Source organism: Carassius carassius, chromosome 6 (genome assembly GCF_963082965.1).
Source record: "Carassius carassius chromosome 6, fCarCar2.1, whole genome shotgun sequence".
NCBI lineage: Eukaryota > Metazoa > Chordata > Actinopteri > Cypriniformes > Cyprinidae > Carassius > Carassius carassius.
The window spans coordinates 39,216,203-39,243,527 of record NC_081760.1 but is presented as its reverse complement, the minus strand read 5'-3'; the positions used below and the strand labels follow the sequence as shown (position 1 = coordinate 39,243,527).

General features: G+C 39.3%; 1 protein-coding gene across 1 annotated transcript in view; it reads right to left on the bottom strand.

Moving 5' to 3' along the window:
* The window catches only part of LOC132141755 (polymeric immunoglobulin receptor-like), a 46,812-nt gene that overhangs the window by 5,402 nt on the left and 14,085 nt on the right, over positions 1–27,325 (bottom strand). The window lies entirely within an intron of this gene.

Here is a 27,325-nt window from a genome sequence, read left to right as displayed (position 1 = left end):
TATATATATATATATATAATAATAATTAAAAAAAAAACATTTGAATGAAATTTAATAAAATGATATCAGATTTCAGACTCAGACTTTCTCCTTTACAGAAATGATATAACTTTCATATTGCTTTCTTAATGTAAGATTAATAGCTTTGGAGAACAAACCAGAAATAATATCACACAAATATGTATTTTTAAATTAATAAAATTATTATACTGTTATTATACTGTATTATACTGAGTTATTACATCAGAAGAAAAAAAACGTAATAAAAGCATTTTTAAAGACATGGTGGGTCTACTGTAGTGATCCAATTTAAATTAATCTATTTATTTCTTGGGAGAAACAGACACAACTCAAACTTGCCCGCATTAAAAAAACATTTTTTAACAACAATCTCAAGGAAAGATTACCATTTACAATTATACATGTGAACATTTTGCTTTAAGACTTTCATGAGTGGGAAATGTTTGTAAAGTGGCTTGTCTGGAGTAACATTGTTAGTGTCGAATCAGAGACAATGGACGGGCAGCACAAGAGATGAACGCTTTTCATTCATAAAGTGACATTAGTGTTCATATTTGCACAGTTAAAGTTTATAGTTATCCTGTTCTATCTGGGTATTTGTTATATAAAACGAATAAACCAGGTGCTTAAAAAAAGCCACTCGAATCTCCGCTTGCATGAAGAGGTTTTACATCCGCTGAACAGAAGTGAAATATGTTTCGTTGATAAATAAATTTTAAAAGCGCATATTTGAAATGTTAACTTTAATTATGTTCACTTCTGTGACTACTTAGATATCTACGACACAAAATAAATAAATAATTTGATTGATTACGATCCAGCGTGTCTTTCTCTGTCGTAGTATTCAACTTTTTTCCCAGGGCTTTTTAATCTCACAATTCAGATTTTTTTTTCTCGCATTTCTGCCGTTTTGTCAGAATTGTTGTGTGATTAAAAAGATGAAGAACTCACAATAGTAAGACTACTAGACTACATTGTGAAATATAAAACGATAATTTCTGAGAAAAAAAGTTGCAATTGGTCTCATTTTTTTATTCTGTTAATAGAAAATAAAAAATGTGAATAATTCCATAGTGAAATATCTGATCGGTGCTGGAAAAATCTTAGACACAGATAAAGGTCCTGCATTTTATGGGGTGCGGCTGAAATGATTAATAGTAAAAAAGTGTCTCGAAGTGTCTCTACTACACAAAGTCTTCAATATTAAAATGATTTACCTTCTTCAACATTCAAAGTTATATCAATGATCGATTGGCCATCAAGCCCAACTTGGTATCTTCCAGCATCTTGTGTGTTCAGTTCTCTGATGAAGATCATGAGGTTTCCTTCATTATTTTCAAGCAGTGTGAATCTTCCTTCATTAATCCATTTATCGTGTTTCTTATCATTTATTATTCTTCTCCACTCAGGTAATTTGGCCAAATATTTAGAATAGTTACTGGACCAAGGTTTCCCAGAATCCACCAGAACACTTCCTCCAGAATATCCAGTTACATCGATGTCTTTTTCTGCAGCTGTCAATCAGATTGATACTGTGATCAGAAAGATGATGAACAGAAAACAGCATCATTACTGCAGTGATGAAAGAGAAAAGCTCTGACCTGAGATCAGGTAGAAAGTGAGGAAGATGAGGAGGATCTTCATTGTGAGTTGAGTTCAGTCTTCTTTCTGCTGAATGATCTCTGTGTGAATATCTCTGTCTCTACATCTGTCTGCTTTAGTTACTTCCTCTTTATTCAGCTCTTTATCAGTAATGAGCAGCTTTACTGGCTCCTCCCACCATCACCACTGACTGAATATCACATTAATCACACTGAAAGAGCGACACCTAGTGGAGATACACTGTCTGATACTCTGAGAGCTCACTCAGGTTTCATGTTCTCATGTACAGTACGTATATAAGGACAATTGACACTGAAGCAGTTCAGATCAGCATCAACATTATTTTAATCTTCCACTAGAGGGCAACTGAACACATAAATTCAATGAGGTCCCATAGAGTCTGTGCAGCAAGGCACTCTTGGAAATGAAAAGAAAGAGAGAGAGAGAAAAAAAAACTTCTAATTTGGGTTAGTTGTAAGAAACATCAACAGCTTTTTATAAAGAAAACAGACCATATCTGACTGGCTTTTAATGTGTTTGGATAGTTTATGCATGAAATAATAATAAAAGGACATGTTTGTGGATTCAGCACCATGGACAGCAGCTTCAGACAATCTTCAGCATCACTGATGACAGTTCAACATGAGTTTATCTGCTTCCTTCACTTTGACTTTGAGCATAATAACATCTGCATTAAAATAATGACTCTATGTGATTATCAAATATTTGGCCAACATTTCATTCCTCGAGATTTAGAACTGTTTTTGAAAATACTAGAGGCGAGTAAATCAGTGTCATTTATAATTAATCAGAAGAGAACACAAGAAAATAAATGAATGTTCTCTATCAACCACCACACAACAGTCCATAAAACTATTTTTAATAATTAGGAAATGTAATGTTTAGTAGAAATGACCTCAGATTCTCCACTAGATGAAGCCAGAGGTTTCAGTAAGACAGATGGTTCTGTGTTTACTGTAGGTGCTTCAAAATTAGTAACACATGTAATGAGGAACAGGAACAAACACCATCAGTAGAGAGATTCAATAAAGCTCGTCTGCACAGCTTACAAGAACACAAATAAAAATACAGATAAATGATACTGAAATTTTGTGTTTACAATCTGACAAGTTCTCAAACATTATTATTTCAGATGATAACACATGCAGTGTCTTTATTGTATATCCTTAAAATGCACTTCTCTAAATAAATTTGATCAAATTAAAGTGTTCATCCAATGTCATATATTCTGAATATGTACAAATCTAGTCTGATAAATGTTCGAAATTAATCATTTTGATATCTCAGCACGTCAGAGTATTTTGTTTAATATACAATTGTATTTACTGTATAATTAGAAACTTCCATAATTTATTTTAGTCATGTTGTTTGAGTTTGTTAAGAGATAATGAGAGATTCACGAGCCTCAGCGCGGCCGTTAATTAAACCACTACTCCAAAAAATACCATATAAATCGAGTTTTGTGGTGTAACATTGCAGGTCTTCTGAAGCCATAAAATAGGTCCATATAAGGAGAAAAGGGAAGAGTTGAAACTGATCTTGAACCTCATTGGCTCTCTCGGGCGTGAGTGTCGTGCCATATTTGAATACTTAGGATTTAAATAAGAAACGAAGGTTCTGTGTGTCATAGCCATAGTGGATCACAGTCGGACACAAAAACAGTTAAAAAACGACTGTTTGATTTCCTGTTTCAAATACGGATGCATTATTTCAGATCTTATTATTTCAGGAGAGATTCCAGTGCAACTGAGAGAAAAAGGCACTGAGAGATTCGATATTCAATAATGCAGTCTTACTTATTTTAATTGGTTGTCATTAAAAAAAATCTACAATAAAAACTATATACAATGATTTTTTTATTTTTCAAATATTCCACACATCTACAACATCTTTATTACTGAGTGGAAAATTTGTTAACAGTGTGTAGGCTAGAACAATTTCCTGTTTTTACCACACATGCAGGGGCTGAAGGGCTCTGGTGTGACCCACAGAGCTTAAACACACATAGACAAAAAAAAAATAAAAATAGAAAGAAAAGAAAACCACAAGCTGAAGACAGAATACATAGCACTGAGACTTTTACAAGCAAGTCACTTTACATAGTAAACATAAAATAAATAAAATACTGGGTTAAAGAGCTTTTTTTCCAAAATTTTCTTGTAAACATTTTTTTGTTTTTCTGAAATATTCTTGTAAACATTCAAATTTGCAGTTTGATGATGATCAAAACCATAACATCCCAACATCAGAAACTGATATTACACATTCAGTAATTCTGTTACGTTATGTTCTGTTAAAGAATAATTGACATAAATTGTATGTTAGTGTGTGTATGTAAATGTACTACACTGTAAAACCCAACAAGTTAACTTAACTCAAACCGTTTGAGTAAACCGATTGCCTTGACTGTAAAACCCGACAAGTAAACTTAACTCAAACGGTTTGAGTAAACAGATATCCTTAAGTTATGTTAACTCAAACCATTTGAGGAAACCGATTGCCTTAAACCATTTAAGTTGAAAAAACTAACAGTTATGAGTACTCTGAACTTAATTCAGTTGAGTTCACTGAAAGAAGATATACATTGCAATTAAGTAATTAAGTGATTAACTAAGTGCTGATTGAGAATTAGTGATGAACAGCTGCTGTTAACAAACAGAATCACTGAAGAAAAGAGAAACACAAGAACTACTACAACTGACTTCAGACACAGCCTTAGATGAAATCAACTGAAATAAAATACATGAAATCTCTCAAGATCTGATTAAACAACCCCACAAACAGCATCACCAGCTCCACTTATTAATAACCAGACTGACTTTATTTCTGTCAGACGTCTACAGAAGATCTTATTGAGAATGAACTAAGGTTTAGATGTTGATTTATTGTTTCACTTGAAGTAACCATGTTAGAGATCAGTGTTTGCTTTAGTTGTGCTCTTAACCCTTTACTTCTGTCTTTGTGTTTTCTCTGGCTGTTATAACCGTGTGTTTCTAAAACACATTTGTTATAAACCAAAAGCCCAGAAGAAATGCCATCAGGTGTTAACCTGTACCTAAGTGTAGGTTGTTATACTTTATATTGGCGATGGTAATCATCAATTATTGAACTGTATGGAGTCTAATCTCTGATAAAATAGGTATTATGTAAATTGATCATAGTAAAAGTGATTCTAAGAGCCAGTGTTTCAGTTAATCTGAATGACTTTTCAAATAGTGTGGTCTTCTACGGTGTCAAACAGTCACACACAGACATCAATAATCAGCATATGAACCTCAACAATGGTGACCATAAAAAAAAACATGCTGGGTACTATTGTAGTACAAAACTCATCCATGGCTCCCAGCATGCTCTGCAGCAATTTTTTTATGGTCACCTATTTCATCAGAGATTAGACTCCATACAGTTCAATAATTGATGATTACCATCGCCAATATAAAGTATAACAACCTGCGCCTTGGTACAGGTTAACACCTGATGGCATTTCTTCTGGGCTTTTGAATTACAACAAATGTGTTTTAGAAACACACAGTTATAACAGCCAGAGAAAAGACTGGAAATCAAGGGTCAAGAGCCCAACTAAAGCAAACACTGATCTCTAACATGGTTACTTCAAATGAAACAATAAATCAACATCTAAACCTTAGTTCATTCTCAATAAGATCTTCTGTAGACGTCTGACAGAAATAAAGTCAGTCTGGTTATTAATAAGTGGAGCTGGTGATGCTGTTTGTGGGGTTGTTTAATCAGATCTTGAGAGATTTCATGTATTTTATTTCAGTTGATTTCATCTAAGGCTGTGTCTGAAGTCAGTTGTAGTAGTTCTTGTGTTTCTCTTTTCTTCAGTGATTCTGTTTGTTAACAGCAGCTGTTCATCACTAATTCTCAATCAGCACTTAGTTAATCACTTAATTACTTGAATGCAAAGTTTTAAAACTTACATGGTTTAAATCAAGGCAATCTGTTTACTCAAACGGTTTGAGTTAAGTTTACTTGTCGGGTTTTACAGTGTAAATGCACTAAACAATATAATGGTGACATTTAAAATATCTTTTAATAGATGTTTTCTTACATTGATTTGTTGGCTCATTGTTTTAAATTTTGTTTAATTTTGTCTAGCAATTCCTTATATCAGTAAATGTTGCAGGTGATTTACTGAATGATCAGCTATTAGTCTTTATTGTCTTCTGCTCACAATAGATATTCATCTTCTGTCTGTCTGAGTTCAGTCTCTTGTGTCTCACTGTGGGTTTCCTGAATAAAGCCGTTTAATCTTCACAGATTTAAACTAAACTGAGACCCTGAACCTTCACCGGTTTTGTTTAGAGCTGGATGAAAAAATAGCGTATTGATCACACAATTACAAAAATATCTCCAGCATTTGAGAAACTTTAAAGATATGACAAATCATATATATATATATATATATATATATATATATGTTCAAATTGTAAATGACCTCATCGTTGTATTGGTGAAAATAAAAAAGTGATATCAGATTTCAGACTCAGACTTTCTCTTTTACAGAAATGATATAAATTTCATATTGTAAGTTTTGTATTCTTAATGAAAGATTAATAACTTTGGAGAACAAACCAGAAATAATAGCACAAAATATTTTTTTTCAATTAATAAAATGATTATACTGTGAAGTATAAGGAATTATTAAATCAACGAAAAATAACTAAAAACAAGAATTACCTAGAGACAAAAATGAACTGAAAACAACATCAGCAAAAGTATCAGTCAGCAAGTTAATAATGACATTATTAAAATCATAAACAAATAGTAAAAATTTTAAATGTAGAAAGAAAAACAACATTTCAAAAGCTCTGAACACTTTCATGTGTCTCATCATAACGACTGAATTCATATCTGTTTAAGAGCTGCTTTTAATAAAGGTTTTAAAAAATATAGTCAAATATCAGGAAACTTTACAGTATATTCTAGAAGTGGTTATCTGCTTTCACCAAAGTACCTTGATCAAACCAAACATCTGTTTAACAGAAAATTGTGGATTATAAAGAGTTTTTTAATGAATGAAAAATTTTAAAATTAAATGTAAAATTTTCTTAAGGTGTGATGATCTTTGATCTAAGTTTGTTGAGTTAGTTCAAGTTAGTGCGTGCCAGGGCCATGCGCGTTTCCATTAGCCGTGTTTCCACTGTCGGGCCAGTGCGAACCAGGGCTTAAAACGGGCCGGGCTAATAGCCTCGGGCCAGTAGCACTGAGACCAGAATAGCGCAGCATTTTCACAGTCGAGCCTGAAGCTCAGCTGCGCGTCACTAAAACACTCCCTTTACACACCTCTCTGGAACAACGTCATACCTCATCATTTCACCAACAAAGAGAAGTTATCAGAAAACTAATAAATATGTCACTGGAACATGCGCGATCACAAAACGAACATGATAAAAGTGGCCGTGTGTTCACATGCTTTGTTAAATATTAAAATTCAAAACCATCGATTTTTTACTATAAAATATGTGACACATTGTTCATGATGAATTAATTTATCAGTACTCAAAATTAATCACACAGAATTACATTTATTTCTATTTCATTTTTCAGTTTTTTTTAACGCTTATGAAAATAACCTGCTTATTCAGTCGAGTCTGTTTCTGTTTATTTGTAGCCACAAGTAGTCTATATACGTCACATTTAGAATTAATGATAATATCTCTATTTTTTTATAAAAGCTCCCGAACAAAAAACATTATTATATAATTTGATGACATTAGGCTACGTGGAGCTAAACTCTCGAGACGAGACTTATGACAGATAATATAAGTTACTAAATAAATACACGATTGTGATAGAGAATAAGAAGCTGAAGTCTGATTTGTTCAAGTGGTCATATTTTACTATGGTAATGTGAATGCCTAGCGTGCACAGTCTTTTACATCATTTATAAATATTTCTGCCTTGTATGGTGATCATAATCCACATCGGATCAAGTTATTTCAAACTCTCGTGCTGACTGAAAGTGAGTTTTGAGCTCAATTTATTTAAAAAAGTTTTTAATGCTGGTGTTATAGATGTTATCTTTCTGAAATGATCTGCGGCGCTGATGCTCTCCAGACGCGGAGAAACTCCGCCCTTGTTCATTACCCCTCCTCTAACCCCAGCTGGCCCGCTTTGGCCCAAGGTTTTCGCCTAACCCTTTCCTAACCCTAACCCTAAATCCTGGCCGTTGTCCCCGAGGAAGCCTCGATGAGGCACGATCAAGCCCCGGAAGTGACAGTGGAACCTGCCATATGTTTATTCCACCCATGAACTCAGCAGCTGATTTCACCAGAAGAGAAACCAAGTCATTTATTGTCATTTAATATTTATTTACCAAGTCAATTAACAGAGCAGTATGTATTTTGCGGTTTGCAGTTTCACTGGGAAGATTATTGATATTCTAAACATATGAGAGAAAATAAAACATTATTTTAGATGTATTCAGACTAGCTCAACGTGACTACAGATTCATAGTATTTCACTGATCTTTCACAAAGTGTGATCCAGCACAACAATTCAAGGGTCAAGAACACAACTAAATCAAACACTGATCTCCATGATGGTGGCATCATTTTAACCAATAATACATTAACATCTGATCCTCTGCAGTTCTCAATAACAGCGGGTGTTAATCATTAATGCACAATCATCATTTAATTAGTTACTTAATTATCTCATTAACTTTAACTTTTTGAGGACTTGGGATTTGACTCAAGACTCGTTTGTGACTTGGAATGAATTACTTTTCTTCCTCCTCTGGTGAAATCAGCTGCTGACTTTATGGGTGGAACAAAAATATGGCAGGACTTTTAGTCTTTGGCCCCTGGATTACCCACCTCTGGATCACAGACATACTATCTATTATTATTATTATTCATAAAAAAAAAATGATGAGCTGCTGGTCATTTGTTCTTAAAATAGAAATAGAAATAGCACTGAGTGCATCGCATGTGCGTGTTCTGCAAAGACAAACTAATACAAACATATGCACTGTCTATTTATCTCATTATATTAATGTGCCACTGATAAAACTGCATTCATATTTTATACATCAGAATACCACATTGTGTGAGTGATTGATCATGAGTTGATATCTGAAGATTTAAATCTGACCCAATGACAATGTTGAAATAGTAAATTAACTTACCCTTTTTAACAGTGAGAATGACTTTAGTGGTGAGGTAAGCTCCACACCAGTATATCCCAGAATTCTCTTCTCTCAGATCAGTGATGTTCACAGTAAAGACTCCAGTAGATGCTTCATCATTGAAAGAAAATCGATCATCTCTGATCGTTTCCAACGAAACTCAATTCTTCACACACATGGAGGCTTCATGTGCTTTGAAAAAGCTTTTCTGATCTTCATCATGATGTTTGCACTCACTGTAAAACCCGACACACTGTAAAACCCGACAAGTTAACTTAACTCAAACCGTTTGAGTAAACAGATTGCCTTGATTTAAACCATGTAAGTTTTGAAATTTTACATTCAAGTAATTAAGTGATTAACTAAGTGCTGATTGAGAATTAGTGATGAACAGCTGCTGTTAACAAACAGAATCACTGAAGAAAAGACAAACACAAGAACTACTACAACTGACTTCAGACACAGCCTTAGATGAAATCAACTGAAATAAAATACATGAAATCTCTCAAGATCTGATTAAACAAACCCACAAACAGCATCACCAGCTCCACTTATTAATAACCAGACTGACTTTATTTCTGTCAGACGTCTACAGAAGATCTTTTTGAGAATGAACTAAGGTTTAGATGTTGATTTATTGTTTCATTTGAAGTAACCATGTTAGAGATCAGTGTTTGCTTTAGTTGGGCTCTTGACCCTTGACTTCTGTCTTAGTCTTTTCTCTGGCTGTTGTAACCGTGTGTTTCTAAAACACATTACTTAACTTAAGGATATCTGTTTACTCAAACCGTTTGAGTAAAGTTAACTTGTCGGGTTTTACAGTGCAAGTTAACTTAACTCAAATCGTTTGAGTAAACCGATTGCCTTGACTGTAAAACCCGACAAGTAAACTTAACTCAAACACCTGAACTCATTTAAATTTTGTTTTTTTTTTACCACAAAAACAGTGTTTTAAAATACACTGTTACAGTAGCAAGAGACAAGCTAACACATTAAGTAACTGGACCAAGATCCCAACTAAACCAAACACTTTCCACCACAATGGTGACTTCAAGTGAATCAAGTATCAACATTTAAACCTCTGTTAATTTTCAATAAGAGCTTCTCTAGATGTCAGACAGAAATAAAGTCACAAAACCTTGTAAGGAGGATCTGTGAACGTCTATATCGGACGTACAGAAGACATAAAAAACATTAAAAAAAAGACGTCATAAAAACATTCTGTCTCCTCAGTGGACATCTTTTCAACGTCTGCAAAGACATAAAAAGACGTCCACTGGATGTAACTTTGCCCAGTGGATTAGGTTGATGTTAAAATATGCAATATAGTAATTTTCATGCAATAGTTCCTTTAAAAACAAACAAAAATGTTAAATACATGTGACTTCATGCCACAAGACTGCTAACGTATGAAGCTATAATTAACACTGGATTTATTTAACATGCATTATGTACCATGTGTTGAGTTCAGTGTAAAATGCATTGAGTAAAGAAATTAATATACAAGACTTGGTATGTCCTTGTGCTTTGGACACAAACTTTCAATAATAAAAATAGTTATTTGACCCGTGTTATGGTCTTTTATTTATTTAGACGACTTGAATAAAGTAAAGTTGTGGCCTAGTGGTTAGAGAGTTTGACTCCTAACCCTAGGGTTGTGAGTTCGAAACTCGGGCTGGCAATACCACGACTGAGGTGCCCTTGAGCAAGCCACTGAACCCCCAACTGCTCCCCGGTGCTGCAGCGTAAATGATGAACACTGCTCTGGGTGTGTGTGTGCACGATGGGTTAAATGTAGAGCATGAATTCTCAGTATAAGTCTTCATACTTGGCTGAATGTCACTGTCACTAAGTTGCCTTATTTTTTTAAGTTGATGCAACTTTTTTTTTGATGCAGTGTATATATTATAACTTTTTTTTTATTGCTAATATTCGTAAAAAGCTATGGAAAGTAGCATTTTTTACATAAAATTACTGTATAATTGACAAATATATTTGTTTTTTTCTACCATGATTTTGGTAAAAATATACGTTTTCTACTGTAAAATTTAGGGTTACAAAACCAGTATACCGTATTGTCTTTTACAGATTCTACATTTTTTTTTACGGTATCGTTACGACCACTTGGCTCAGACAGTGGTCACAACATGAAAGGGGAGATCACACCGATCGCTATATTTGACCAAAAGTGTTTATTTAACAAAAAGAAAAAAAAAGTATCAGTAAGTGTAAGGCTTAACCAAAAGTGTAGTGTTCGTCAGTAGAATGAAACAGGTCCCACGAGGAGGTAAGTGCGACAAGCGAGGAGCCACCAGCCGCCCGCACCGCCGCCCGAAGAGGAAAGCGAGAATGAGACCCCGGAAGGCCTCTTTTAACCGGTCATCCATTAACCTTTACGGCCCGCCTACAGCTCCGCCTGTAGGACTCAAATAGACAAACAGACGGCAACCATCAAACACAGACCAACAACACGCTGCCAGCAGCACGACAAAGCCGGTCATGACATCACCCCCCCTTAATGACAGAGACCCCTTTTAGTGGGACTCTGAAAAAAAAAAATCATCAAACTCCCACAATAACCTAAACAAAATCATACAGAATCAAAAAAAAAATTAAAAAATAAACCAATTTAACTAACACTCACACATGAGAAAGACTAATTCATACCATTCATACCACCTTCCCCAAGTGTACCTCATTCCTAACAGGACAACTGGACCAACAGTGACCATTCTCACCCACACCACCCTTACCACATCCTGCAACCAGCAAATCCCGGTACCATGGACAGCTCTTTAAGGCAAGCAGAACAGACACAGATTGAGCGGGAAAAATAGACACCATTACTCTGACCCATCCGGGGCGCGAGAGAGTGCATCAGCTAACACATTCTCCACGCCGCGGATGTGTCGAATAATTAAACGAAAAGGTTGTAAAAATAGTGCCCAACGTAAGAGGCGTTGGTTGGTGGAATTCTTTAGTGACTGGAGAAAAGTGAGGGGATTATGGTCCGAATAGACCACAATTGGATGTAAACCCCCACCCACATAAACCTCGAAGTGTTGAAGTGCCCAAATCAACGCCAAAGCCTCCTTCTCAATAACGGAGTAATTAAACTGGTGTTTGTTGAATTTGCGCAAAAATAACAAACAGGTTTATCCACTTCATTTTCATCGCTCTGCAAAAGAACGGCACCCGCCCCAACCTGACTCGCGTCAACCTGCAGCCGGAATGGCTGATCCAATTTGGGTGCAGCCAAGACCGGCGCCGAACTCAATAACAGCTTGGCATTTTGAAATGCCTGATGACACTCGGCAGACCAAACAAACCTAGCTGTGCCCTTCAATAAATTGGTCAGAGGGGAAACTACCGTGGAAAAGTTACAACAAAAACCACGGTAATAACCGATCATACCCAGAAAGCGCATCAATTCTTTCTTCGTGGCCGGCGGGGGAAAGTTCTCTATGGCCACGACCTTCGCATTTACTGGTTGCACCTTACCTTGGCCCACCACCTTACCTAAATAAATGACAGTGGCCTGAGCAAAGTCACATTTAGCAAGATTAACAGTAAGAGTTGCTGCAACCAACCTCTGGAACAGTGCACGAATACGTGCCAGATGGTCACCCCAAGTATCGGCGTAACAGACCACGTCGTCTAAGTAAACGGCACATCCCTCCAACCCTGCAACTACCCTATTCATGAGACGCTGAAAGGTTGAGGGGGCGTTCTGAAGGCCAAAACTCATCCTAGAGTAAGAATACAACCCAGAAGATGTCACAAATGCAGACACCTCCTGCGCTCTCAGTGTTAGTGGTACCTGATAATTCCATTTCAACAAATCAAATTTACTAACGTACCGCCCACTACCCACCTGATCCACACAATCCTCAATACGAGGTAATGGAAAGGAGTCGGGCTTTGTCAATGCATTAACCTTCCTATAATCTGTACAAAACCTATATGTTTGATCCGATTTTTTCACCAACAAACATGGTGATGCCCAGCTGGTATAGGATGGTTTGGCCAGACCGTTATCAAGAAGATATTGAACACTGGCCTCCATACTTTTACGCTTCTCTAGAGGCAATCGATAAAACCTCTGCTTAACCGGGCGGGCACCCTGTGTGTCAATATCATGCTCGATCAAACTTGTACAGGTCGGAGTGTCAGAAAATAAAGACGAAAATTCAGAAATTAAAAACTTTAACTCATCGCACTGTTCCCCACCTCAATGCCCCAACATACTATCCAGTTCAGCCAGCTTCTGCGTGTTATTCAAGCACCCATGAAAAAACGCATCGTCTGGAAACTGCACCCCATCCTCAGCTGCCACCTGAGTGACGTTCGGCAGCGCCTCTACAACAGCCAATCCCACAGGACTGACAGCGTGATCACCCACCACTCCCTTAGATGTGGAGTAGTACGGCTTCAGCAAATTAATATGGCAAAGTTGCGTTGATCTCCTGTGTTCAGGAGTAGACAACAAATAATTTGTCTCAGAGACTTTACGCGTGATTGTAAGAGGGCCTGAATACTTTGCTGTGAAAGGCGAACCTGGGACGGGCAGCAACGCTACCACCTGATCACCAGGATTAAATACCCTGGCCTCCGCCTTACGATCATACCGCTGTTTCATTCTGTCCTGAGCTGCACTCAGGTGTTCACTAGCCAACTTCCAAGACAAAAATAATTTATGGCGGAAACCATTAACATACTCCACCAAACTGGCAGGGGTTTTCGACTGGTCTAATTCAGTGCTCAAAACAGACAAAGATGTTCGTACTTTGTGACCAAAAACTAAGTCGTTAGGACAAAAACCTGTGCTTTCTTGAACAACCCCAGGGGCCGCCAACAAAAGCCATGGTAAAGCCTCTTCCCAATCCTTCTTCATTTCAACGCAATATGCGCGTAACAGAGATTTCAAGGTTGCATGAAAACGTTCCAGCGCCCCTTGGCTTTGAGCATGATAGGCACTTCTCAAATTGTGCTTTACACGTAACAATTTCAGAGCAGCCGCAAACGTCTTGGAGGTGAAGTTCGAACCTCGGTCGCTTTGAATTATCTTTGGGATCCCAAAAACAGAAATAAACTGTGACAAACATTTCATAATGGATTTTGTGGTTATTGCCCTTAACGCATACGCAGCCGGATACCGTGTCGCCTGGCACATTACTGTAAACAGATATGTACATCCAGTTTTTGATGGAGTTAAAGGACATACACAATCAATAATGATGTGTTCAAATGGCGTGCCTACGGACTGAATGGGCTGTAAGGGAGCAGGCTTGATTGTAATATTTGGCTTCCCTGCCACTTGACAAAAATGACAAGTTTTCACAAACTCCATTACATCCCGCTTAATCCGTGGCCAATAAAAATGTCGTAATATTTGATTATAGGTCTTCTTAACACCAAAATGTCCAGACTCTATACCATGTGCTGTTTTTAAAACTAAATCGCGATACTTGTCAGGTACCACGACTTGTATCACCTGATCTGCCACATCAGGATCCACACAAGATGACCACTTTCGGAGCAAAAGACCATTTTGCACCAGATAACCTTTACCTGGGTCAGCTGCAGCTAAGGAAAATTTTTTTTCCAGACTCTGATCTTTCCCTTGAGCTTCAACCAGCTCATCATAAGACAACGGCGCAGGTAATTCGGAATAAACAAACCAGACACAGACATGTTAGACCCATCAGATGGTGAACGTTTCTGTGCACGAGCCATTGCACGAGCCATTGCACGCGTCACAGCGCAGGCAGTAAAAACCTCTGGAAAATCTTGCAAACACTTATCTGGCTCCTCTAATGGCAAAGGCACATCAGTAACCACAGGCGGAGGGGACACTAAACACCCACCCAAATTATTTCCCAAAATGATATCAATGCCATCTACAGGTAAAGAAGGTCTCACGGCAATTGTAATCTCGACATTTACAAATCCTGAAAATAACTGAACTCTGTGCAAAGGCACCGGGAAAGATTGAAGGCCTATACCCCGAATTAAAACAAACTTTCCAGTATCTGATACTGGAGAAAATGGCAAAACCGAAGCACAAATAAAGCTCTCTGAGGCTCCTGTGTCCCTCAAGATTTTCACTGGGACTCTGTGCGCATCCCCTACCCACGAGACAAAACCGTCACTAATGAATGGCGCATAGTTCGACACATCCGACACCCCAGAAGTTTCATGCTCACTCCTAGACACAGCTCCAAGATTTTTTCCCCCACCCTCGTCAGGCTGAACGGCATTTAAAACCTCCAAAGTAGAGAACTGATTCTCATGAAACACCACAGGCCCATCTGAATGCACAACAGAAGACACGCAACCAACAGCTTTTCCATTTGCAGTTCTACCCTTATTTCGCGCACACAACACTGGACACTCTCGCTTCCAATGTCCTTTTTCCAAACAATAATTGCATTTCTCACCAACAACCTCAGTCTCCCGTGTTTTATTCTTCATTAAATGATCAAATTTAACCCGACCTGATCGATATTCCCTATGGTCATATTCATAATGTGGTAAATACTCACAATACTCACAGTCAAAACAAAACCGTCGGCGAGAACAACAGCCTCCGCAACAGTCTTAACTTCATGCTCATTCACATAAATAGTGATTCTCTCAGGCAAGATATTTTAAAACTGTTCCAATATCAGCAAATCTCGCAGCGCATCAAATGTTTCCACACCCTCAGCGGCAAGCCAACGATTAAAAAAACTACTCAAATCTCTTGCCACTTCGGTATGGGTTTGTTTCTCACCTTTTCGCCAATTTCTGAAACGTTGCCGATAAGCTTCTGGAACGAGTTCATAACATTTTAAGACTGCCTGTTTTACGCTGTTATATGTCTTTCTCTCAGCAGGTGCCAAAGCCACAAACGCCTCCTGTGCACGACCCACTAATACAGTTTGTAAAAGCACCGTTTTGTCCTCATCACCCCAACCACGATCAGTGGCTATGTTTTCGAATAAAGAAAAAAATATATCCGGTTCCCGTTCGTTAAATTTTGGCAGGAACTTTATCATACCAGCTAGATCTAACTTACCGGTAGAATTTCGATCAATTCTCCGCTCAGAAAGTAGTCTCAGTCTAGTTATTTCTACATCTCGTTCCTGTTCTCCACTTCTAAGTTTTTCTAATTCTAACAAGCGGTCTCTCTCTTTTTCGTGCGCTTCCAAAGGTTTTTGCTCATTTTCCTGCTCTAAACGCTTCTCCAGCATCTCCTGTTCCTTTACCAATTTAAATTGCTCAAATTCCAATCTCTTTTGCTCCAACTCTAATTTATTTTTCTCCAATTCTATATCCATCTCTATCCTCAACAGTTGTTTTTGTTGTTCAAAGGTTAAATCGCTGGATTTAAGCTGCATTTTAGGCTTTAGGCTAGACTCAGGAATATCAGTAATCTCGTTAATTTGTATTTCTGGACTAGGACTGATTGGGGTTACATCAGGCAAAACCTGCTTTTCTTTTAAGAACTCGCGAATAAACCCCACAAATTCCTTCTTCTTAGCAGCTTTAAGTACGGCCGGCAACTTGATCGCATAATGCTCGGCCACCTTCAGCAATTGTTCCTTAGTTAACCCCACCAACAAACGCTCCGACGGAGCTGCTAAAAACTCCTCCAACATTGACCATCAGTACACTTTCCAATCCACAACAACAAAATTAACCAAAACTTACTCTCTTTTCCCAAAACATCCAGCCACACCGGTTATAAAGTCGATACAGTTCAGGTAACCAGACAGACTAATGCCGGAGCATCCCCCTAATATTTACCCCCCTACTATTCTAACCTATCTTCACACCAAAGTCCAAGAACAAGGATAATTTACTCACCCATACCGCTGGAGTCGTACTGTCCTGACAAAGTCACTCCAGCCGGTGCTCCACGGCGGTGCCCTCGTTCAGACCTCAGTGACAGTAAGCTAGACCCACAACGCCAAGGCACACTAATTGGGGACAAAACAAATGGCTTCACAAAACTTCCCGTCCAGCCACCCAAACTGCTACCGAACCTTACCCACCGAACGGCTGAAACAAAAACGCTCCTTATCTTAACTCTCCCTCCTACACACACACACACAAAATCAGTGTGGCTCTCCCAAAACAATCCGCGAGCTGATAGTAAATTCCACTTACTTCACTCATTCATAAAGCGGCTAGATCACCTAACGCAGCACTACACACACTAGTAACCGATTACTAGGAATTAAAGCAGTCTACCGTTACTTATCAAATTTGGAAACTAAACGGACGAGCCCCCATATGTTACGACCACTTGGCTCAGACAGTGGTCACAACATGAAAGGGGAGATCACACCGATCGCTATATTTGACCAAAAGTGTTTATTTAACAAAAAGAATAAAAAAGTATCAGTAAGTGTAAGGCTTAACCAAAAGTGTAGTGTTCGTCAGTAGAATGAAACAAGTGCTGCGAGGAGGTAAGTGCGACAAGCGAGGAGCCACCAGCCGCCCGCACCGCCGCCCGAAGAGGAGAGCGAGAATGAGACCCCGGAAGGCCTCTTTTAACCGGTCATCCATTAACCTTTACGGCCCGCCTACAGCTCCGCCTGTAGGACTCAAATAGACCAACAGACGGCAACCATCAAACACAGACCAACAACATGCTGCCAGCAGCACGGCAAAGCCGGCCATGACAGTATATTCCTGGCAACCACAGCTGCCGGTATTTTACTGTAAATTTGACAGTTTTTTTTAACAGTGTATGTCACCTTGTTGTAATGTGATTACGTTTAAGATCCATAAGATTGCACTAAACGCCCTTGGATAGGTTATAGACATACCCTTTTATACAGGAAATATGTTTCCACAACAGAAAAATGTATCAGAATAGCAAATACCTAATAGAGAAATCCTCTCTTCTAAACTATAGTGAAAACTTTTAATGTTGATCTGGCCCACCAGTCGTGTATCTTTTTCATTGTTTTTTAGATAAAGACTATTCTCAGAGTTTGGTCAAACAGGCAAAAACATGAACAAAATAGAGTACAAGATGATTAAATGATTGTCAAGAGAGTGTTTAAACTGAGATTGTGATGCACTTTAGAGCTTTTTCTGGTCTACCTGCGTCACAAAGACACATAATAGCCACTACCTCTACTTGAAAATGAGTTCTGCCATCTTCTGTTCTGACTGTTACACTTAATACAAACCCGTCTATTACACTAAAGTTGGACATTAAAAGTCAAGGATGCCACAGGAACTATTTCATTTGTCTTTTTCTCTAAACATCACACTGGTAAATAAACCAGAGATGACATGTAGAAAGAATTCATTGAAAGGGGCATGTTTTAGTCCATTTCAGATGGTCTGCACCAACACATGTTTTAGATGTTTTAGGTATTCATCAGACTAAAAGGTTTAATTCGGGAAACACGTACGACTGGAACTGCGTGTTGTCATGACTGTCTTTATAATTGATCTACTTTTACTTTTAAAACAATACGGTGTGAAATTACGGCCTTCGACAGCATGGGCCCCTGAAATGTTGTAGTATATCTTTATTGTTTTCAAAAAAATATCTAAACATTTATCTATTTTAAAATATTAGTTATTATGTGTTTACAAAGTTGTCATGTCCGACGTTTACATTTTTAAGAACATTTGATATAGTTTATCATTTTTACATTTTATAACATATATTTCACCAAACCTTGAGGCCTGAAAAAATAGGGTTAGCATCAGTCCACATTTTAGCTGTTAGCCAGAAAATGCAAGTGAGCCGAGATTTCATTACTGAGATAATCTACATGATGTGAAACTAGCTCACAGTTACATTACAGTTTTGGGTTCTAGTTTATGTTGAATAGTGTTTGTTTCTTTTCCACATGTTTAACACCGCATTTCTCTATTGTGAAGACATGTACTGTCTAAAGCATTCTTTCACCATAGTAGTCCAACTCTGAAACCAGACCAAACAAAAATTAGCTTGAGTCTTAGTTGTAGCAGAATTAAATGTTTTCTTTTTATCTTTCCATGATTTGTTCGTATTGTTCTGAACCACGGTTTCATTTTTAACATCACAATTCATATTGTATTGTCCTGTGTGATTGTAAAAAGTTTTTTTGTGTGAGTGTTTTTTTGTGCAAACAGTAATGCTGTAATGTTAGCGAGTTCTTTGTGGTCTCTGCTTTACTGTGTTTATATACGTCAGTATTCTTTAAATTTGCTCGATTAAATTAAGTATTTTACACAGTTTTGGGTAATGTGTGTGTGAATATAGAATGCGTCACAAGGATCTTTAAAAATATTTTTTCTTGAAATATCCATGTAACACTCGGAATCGAGACCCATTGTTTCATAAACCACAAAAGACTAAAATGTGATTGGTTGTGTCAGTTAAAATGTTTCCTACACTATGCAACCAAAAATGCAAACCCCTAAACCTGCCCCACACCTTACCTTAGCCAGTAAAATTGACTGAATGGCAGGATTGGCACTGAATAGTGTGGTAAAGAAAGTTGCAGTTCAGGAGATAAACAGTTAATAAGATTATGCGATATGAGACTCACAATGGCACAATTTAGTTACACCGAGCATCACTACCCCCTCCTAGCCTGTGAATTTCGTGTTCCTGGACGGCCCCGTTGCTTGGAATAAAACGATAGAGTAAAATCTTTCCCCTCCGCTGGGACGCTCCTGAGTGATTCCCGTTTACATCATGAAGCAGAGGTTCAGACTTGATGGTTCCAGTGGGTTAATGTTTAAAGCTCTTGTATGTTCAGTTATTTTTGGAGCCATAAGGAACCATACCGCCAAAGATAAATTGTGTTCAATAAAATCAAGTAAACTTGCCAAAGTGTTCCTATATGGAATAGCTTTAAAGGTCATTTAATATATATTGCATATATACAAATGCATGATGATGCACTTTAAAAGGTGTGAGGATTTATTTGTAAATTTTTGTTATGCTAATGTTGGTTACACACCAAAAGATAATCGGGCTGATTTTTGGCCGATTTCCCCGCTTTCGACAATCCTTGCTACTTCCCGATTATCTTGATGGTTCTACAGATGATCTTATCAGATTTTCCCTTGGTGTGAGTGTGTAACGCATTCTCATCCCAAGGCGTCATATACTGACCCTCTTGACATTTCGTCAACATCTCTTGATGAGAACGGTCTGGAGTGTGTTAAGAGTTTCTGAACCTGATTGGAAGAACGTCGGAGCCGCCACGATCGCGAATCGTAAATATTCAACATGTTTAATTTTTACGATCAGAAATCCTGATATGTGGGGGGAACCGCGAGGACAAACGTGCGCATGCTCTGGAGATTATCATGTGAAACGAAACAATATCCAATCAGAAAGAGAGATGATGGAAGACAGAAATGGTCATGGCGCAGCACAAAGTGAAATTGATGTGGACAGCAGAGATGGAGGATCAGCTTGTTGATTGGTGGCAACAGAACAAATGTTTATACAACGTGTCATGTAAAACCTACGATAATAGACTGGACAATGAGAAGAGTTGGTCAGAAATAGCTTCTACAATGGATGTACCAGCTAGCTAAATAGCAGCAGAGCAGATTCGTCGCCTTGGAATTATAAGGTTCTATCTGACATTTTTGTCAAATTTAGTTATTCCCATATTGTTATTCTGTGACAACTTATTTACATTATGTGACAGATTTTTTTTTTATGTTGCATACATTATGGGATTTTTATTTAAAAAACAATAAGGTTCTATCTACACAGTCCAATGGAATGCAAAAACTTTGAAGAACAATATCTCAAATCTACTCGGAATGTAGATAGAACCTTATAATTCCAAGGGGACGGATTGTGTGTGTGTGTGTGTGTGTGCTCTTGTTTTTGTGTCATATCAGGACACAACTCTGTATAATGCCATGGGAATGACACAGGTATTACAAGGAGAGGGTGACTTATGAGGACATAACCCATGTCCCCATTTTTCAAAACGCTTATAAATCATAGAGAATGAGGTTTTTTTTTTGAGAAAGTAAAAATGCACAAAGTTTCCTGTGAGGGTTAGGGTTAGGGGTAGGGTTGGTATACACTGAAAAAAAACAAAAAACAATAAGTAAATTTACTTAATTTTTATTTGGCAAGTTTTTGCACAAGCATTTTTCAAGTAAATTTAACACATTTGGATCATATTTTCTTGACCTGGTAAGGACTCTAGCTGCTGCATTTTGGACTACCTGTAGCTTGTTTATTGACGAAGCAGGACAACCACCTAGAAGTGCATTACAATAGTCCAGTCTAGAGGTCATGAATGCATGAACTAGCTTTTCTGCATCAGAAACAGATAACATGTTTCGTAGCTTGGCAATGTTTCTAAGATGGAAGAATGCAGTTTTTGTAACATTGGAAATATGATTTTCAAAAGACAAATTGCTGTCTAATATAACACCCAGATTTCTGTAGAGGAAGTAACAGTACATCCGTCTAGTTGCAGATTGTAATCTACAAGATTCTGTGTAGTGTTTTTTGGTCCAATAATTAATATCTCTGTCTTATCCGAATTTAATTGGAGAAAATTATTTGTCATCCAATCTTTTACACTTTTAACACACTCTGTTAGCTTAGATAATTGGGAAGTTTCATCTGGTCTCGTTGAGATATATAGCTGAGTATCATCAGCATAACAGTGGAAGCTAATTCCGTATTTTCTAATAATATTACCAAGGGGCAACATGTATATTGAAAATAGAAGGGGACCTAGGATGGATCCTTGTGGCACTCCATATTTTACTGATGATAAATGAGATGACTTCTCATTTAAGTAAACAAAATGGTAGCGATCGGACAGGTAGGATCTAAACCATCTTAGAGCCTGCCCTTGAATACCTGTATAGTTTTGTAATCGATCTATGAGTATGCCATGATCTATGGTGTCAAACGCAGCACTAAGATCAAGTAAGACTAGAAATGAGATGCAGCCTTGATCTGACGCAAGGAGCAGGTCATTTGTAATTTTAACAAGTGCAGTTTCTGTGCAATGGTGGGGCCTAAAACCTGACTGAAATTCTTCATACAGATCATTTTTATGCAGGAAGGTGCTCAATTGAGCAGACACAACTTTTTCTAAAATTTTAGACATAAATGGAAGATTTGAAATAGGCCTATAATTTGCCAGTACACTAGGATCTAGTTTTGGTTTCTTAACAAGAGGCTTGATAACCGCCAGCTTGAATGTGGCAGGTTAAACTTCCTCAGCTGGCGAAGGAAGTACAACCTCTGCTGGGCCTTTTTCACAATGGAGTCAATGTGAATGTCCCACTTCAGGTCCTGAGAGATAGTGGTGCCCAGGAACCTGAATGACTCCACTGCAGTCACAGTGCTGTTCATGATGGTGAGTGGGGGGAGTGCAGGGGGGTTTCTCCTGAAGTCCACAGTCATCTCCACTGTTTTGAGCGTGTTAAGCTCCAGGTTGTTGAGAGTGCACCAGACAGCCAGCTCTTTAACCTCCTGCCTGTAAGCAGACTCGTCACCGTCCTGAATGAGGCCGATGAGTGTGGTGTCATCTGCAAACTTCAGGAGCTTGACAGAGGGGTACAGGGAGAAGAGCAGTGGGGAGAGAACGCAGCCCTGGGGAGCTCCGGTGCTGATTGTACGGGTGCTGGATGTGTATTTTCCCAGCCTCACTAGCTGCTGCCTGTCTGTCAGGAAGCTGTTGATCCACTGACAGACGGAGGTGGGCACGGAGAGCTGAGTTAGCTTGGGCAGGAGGAGGTTTGGCATGATTGTGTTAAAAGCCGAGCTGAAGTCCACAAACAGGATCCTCACATAGGTTCCCGGTCTGTCTAGGTGTTGCAGAACATAATGCAGTCCAATGTTTACTGCATCGTCCACAGACCTGTTTGCTCTGTAGGCAAACTGAAGAGGATCCAGCAAGGGTCCAGTGATGTCCTTCAGGTGAGCCAGCACCAGTTTTTCAAATGACTTCATGACTACGGATGTTAAAGCCACAGGCCTGTAGTCATTTAGTCCTGTAATTTTGGGTTTCTTTGGGATGGGGATGATGGTGGAGCGTTTGAAGCATGAAGGGACTTCGCACAGCTCCAGCGATCTGTTGAAGATCTTCGTGAAGATGGGGGCCAGCTGGTCAGCACAGGATTTCAGACAGGCTGGTGTAACACAATCTGGGCCTGGTGCTTTTTTCCTATTCTGCTTCCGGAAGACCTGGCGCACCGCATCCTCGCTGATATGTATTGCAGGTGTGGGGGAGAGGGGGGATGCAGGAGGTGTGAATGGTGAGAGTGCTTGATTGGAGAGGTGTTCAGGATGGGTTGCAGGAGCTGTTAATGGTGTGAACGGTTGTGTGGAGAGGTGTTCAGGGCAGGTGATGGGTGTTCTTTCAAACCTGCAGTAAAACTCGTTCAGATCGTCTGCCAGTCGTTGATTTTCCACAGTGCTGGGGGTGGTGTCTTGTAATTGGTGATCTTCTTTAGACTTTTCCACACTGATGCTGAGTCATTCAAAGTGAACTGAGTCCTTATTTTTTTCAGAATAATTCCTCTTTGCCACTCTGATCTCCTTTTCCAGTGTGTATTTAGCCTGTTTATACAAGACATTGTCCCCCTTCCTGTAAGCATCTTCTTTGGCCTGACGGAGCTGTCTGAGTTTTGCAGTGAACCCCGGTTTGTCATTGTTGTAATTTAGTTGAGTCTTTGTAGGAATACACATATCCTCACAGAAACTGATATATGATGTTACGGTCTCTGTGAGTTCATCCAGATCGGTGGAAGCAGCTTCAAAAACACTCCAATCAGTGAGGTCAAAACAAGATTGTAAATCCTGCACTGCTTCATTAGTCCATCTTTTTACAGTCCTTAATACAGGTTTAGCTGATTTTAGTTTCTGCCTGTAGGTCGGTATAAGATGAACCAGAAGGTGATCAGAACGTCCCAAAGCTGCTCGTGGAACAGAGTGATATGCATCCTTTATTGTGGTGTAACAGTGATCCAATATATTACTGTCTCTGGTGGGACAGGTAACATGCTGTCTGTATTTTGGCAGTTCACGGGAGAGATTGGCTTTATTAAAGTACCCGAGAATGATTAAAACAGAGTCCGGGTGTTGTTGTTCTGTCTCTGTGATCTGCTCAGCGAGTTTCTGTAAAGCCAGACTTACTTGCGCTTGCGGAGGAATGTAAACACTAACCAGAATGAGCGAGTGAAACTCCCGCGGCGAATAGAACGGCTTGCAGTTGACAACCTGCATTTCTAGATCTGGACAGCACATCTTCTTTAATACAGTTACATCTGTACACCACCGTTCATTGATGTAAAAGAATGTCCCGCCGCCGCGCGATTTCCCCGTTGATTCTGCGTCGCGATCCGCTCTAAACAGCTGAAAGCCCGGCAGATGGAGCGCGCTGTCCGGTATGGCGTCATTCAGCCAGGTTTCCGTGAAACACAGAGCAGCAGAGTGAGAGAAATCCTTATTTGTCCGAGAAAGCAGAAGGAGTTTGTCCGTTTTGTTGGTTAGAGAGCGTAGATTTGCCAGATGGATGCTAGGCAACGGCGTTCGAAATCCGCGCTTCCTGAGTCTGACGAGCGCGCCAGCTCGCTTTCCCCGTCTGCGCGTCCTGAAGCGTTTGATCAGCGCCGCTGCTCCTCCGATAACAATATTCAATAAAACGTCTGAATAATTGAAATCCGGAAAAACATTTTGTGGTGCGTTCTGCCGAATGTTCAGCAGTTCATCCCTGGTGAAACTGATTGCAGGAATATAACTAAAGACAGGACAAACTAACAAAAAGACAAAAACATATGCAGAGCACGTCACGGAGGAAGCCATCCTGTACCGGTGCCAAGTGATAACCAAAACAATCTATTTTATCAGTGAAGGAATTCATAAAGTCATTACTATTTAACGTTGGTGGAATATTTGAATCAGTCTGGTAATTTGTTAACTTAGCCACTGTGCTAAATAAAAACCTTGGATTGTTTTGGTTATTTTCAATGAGTTTGTTTATATGCTCTGCCCTAGCAGTTTTTAGAGCCTGTCTATAGCTGGACATACTGTTTTTCCATGCAATTCTAAAAACTTCCAAGTTAGTTTTTCTCCATTTGCGTTCAAGACTACGAGTTACTTTCTTGAGAGAGTGAGTATTACTGTTATACCATGGCACGGTATGTTTTTCTCTAACCTTTTTCAATTTGATGGGGGCAACAGCTTCTAATGTATTAGAGAAAATAGTGCCCATGTTGTCAGTAATTTCGTCTAATTCATGTGTATTTTTGGGTACAAATAGCAGTTGAGATAGATCAGGCAGGTTATTTGCGAATCTTTCTTTGGTGGCTGGAACAATAGTTCTGCCCAGACGGTATCGCTGAGACATATAGTTAATATCAGTTATACGCAGCATGCACGATACAAGGAAATGGTCTGTAATATCATCACTTTGGGGTGCAATATCTATAGCAGTAAGATCGATTCCATGCGATATAATTAAATCTAGTGTATGATTAAAACGATGAGTGGGCCCGGTGACATTTTGCTTGACTCCAAAGGAGTTTATTAGGTCAGTAAACGCAAGTCCTAATGTATCATTTGTATAATCAACGTGAATATTAAAATCTCCCATGATTAGCACCTTATCAACTGTAACTAGAAGGTCTGAGAGGAAATCTGCAAATTCTTTTAGGAATTCTGTATACGGTCCTGGTGGTCTATACACAGTAGCCAGAGCAAGAGATACATTAGATTTCTTTTGCGTGTCTGACAGTGTAACATTTAGCAGAAGTATTTCAAAAGAGTTAAACCTGTATCCTGTTTTCTGGGTAACATTGAGAATATCACTATTTATTGTTGCAACACCTCCGCCACGACCAGTTTGACGGGGCTCATGCTTATAACAGTAGTTTGGTGGAGTAGACTCATTTAGACCAAAATAATCATTTGGTTTTAGCCAGGTTTCAGTCAAGCAGCGTACATCAAAACTATTATCTGTGATCATTTCATTTACAATAACTGCTTTGGCTGTGAGTGATCTGATATTTATGAGCCCAAACTTTAAAAATTGTTTTTGTTCATTTACTTTACATTTTTCTGGTTTAATTACGATAAGATTTTTTCTAGATCCTACCTTATATTTTGACCTAACTATTCGGGGGAACAGACACAGTCTTAATAGTTTTTACAGCGCAAGTACTTTTATCATTTAAGCAGGTGGAACAAAAGTAATCATAATAGTTATTTGAGAATTGTCTTACTAGTCACAAGGAGCGAAGTGTCCTGGAGATGTTGTCAGAGAGCAGCTCAGCTCCGACTCTGCTGGGGTGTAATCCATCAGCGCGAAACAGCCTAGGACGCTCCCAGAAAAGATTCCAGTTATTAACAAATAGCAGTTTCTGTTCTTTACACCATGACAACAACCATTCATTTAAAGCAAAAAGTCTACTGAACCTTTCGTGTCCTCGTCGATACGTGGGCAGTGGTCCTGACACAACGATCGTCGCCGCGGGCGTCATGCTGCGAACTGTCTTGATCAGGCTGCTGAAGTCCCTCTTCAGCGTCTCCGTCTGCCGCAGCGTGGTGTCGTTAACCCCGGCGTGAAGCACGACCGCTCTGGGGCTCTCGCCGGCCTTCAGGACCGCGGGTATCTGCGCAGAAACATCGAGAACACGAGCACCAGGCAAACAATGAGTGTGCACTTTACCTTCGGCTAACGTAGCACGTACGTGTCGGACGATGGAGTCTCCGATGATCACCGCGTCGCGTCCTGTCTCGCGGAGGGGAGCGAAGCGGTTCCGGATGGAGATGTCGAAGGCAGGAGGGGGAGAAGTCGTCGCCCGGGACCCGGCTCGCGTCCTCCGCTGTGGATGCACCCAGGGTCCGTGGTGTCCCGGCGTCGCAGTGAAGGACATCTGGGAAGATCGCGTCCTGGATGCACCGGGCCTGTGCAGAGAAACACACGGAGTAGACGTGGTGGGACTGTTAGCAGCACGCGGTATACTTACCCCGGACTTGTGAGCGTCAGCCCGGGATGATTCCAGCGCGGCTCTCCGCTCTCTCAGCTGGGCCTGCCTCACCTCCAGGTCGCGAATCTGCTTCCCCACGGCCTCGAGGTCGAGCTGCACAGAGTGGAGACATTCATCCGCCATTAAAGCAAGTAACAGTGAGTACAGCAGTGGTAATGTGTGTGAATAGAGTATTAGCAATGTAAGCGCAGTTAGCTGCAACCACGCTTGCTGATGCTAACGGGCTAAAAGCTAATAGCGGACCCGGGAGATCAAAATAAAACTAGTGATAGCGAGGCGCTCTGATTGTTTTTGTTGTAGAATACAATAGAGGATATATTCACACGTTATATAAACGGAAACGATGATGTATAAAATTGATTTTTAAGTTAAAAATAGTCAATGAAAAGAATATAGTGACGGAGCTCAAACGCAGTACATTAAGGAAGCCAAGGGCTGCGGCAGATACTGAGACCTCATGCATGTTTCATGTTCCAGGTATAACACAGATGACCCTCAAGTGAACTGATCTGCATTATTTAAATCTTCCACTGGAGG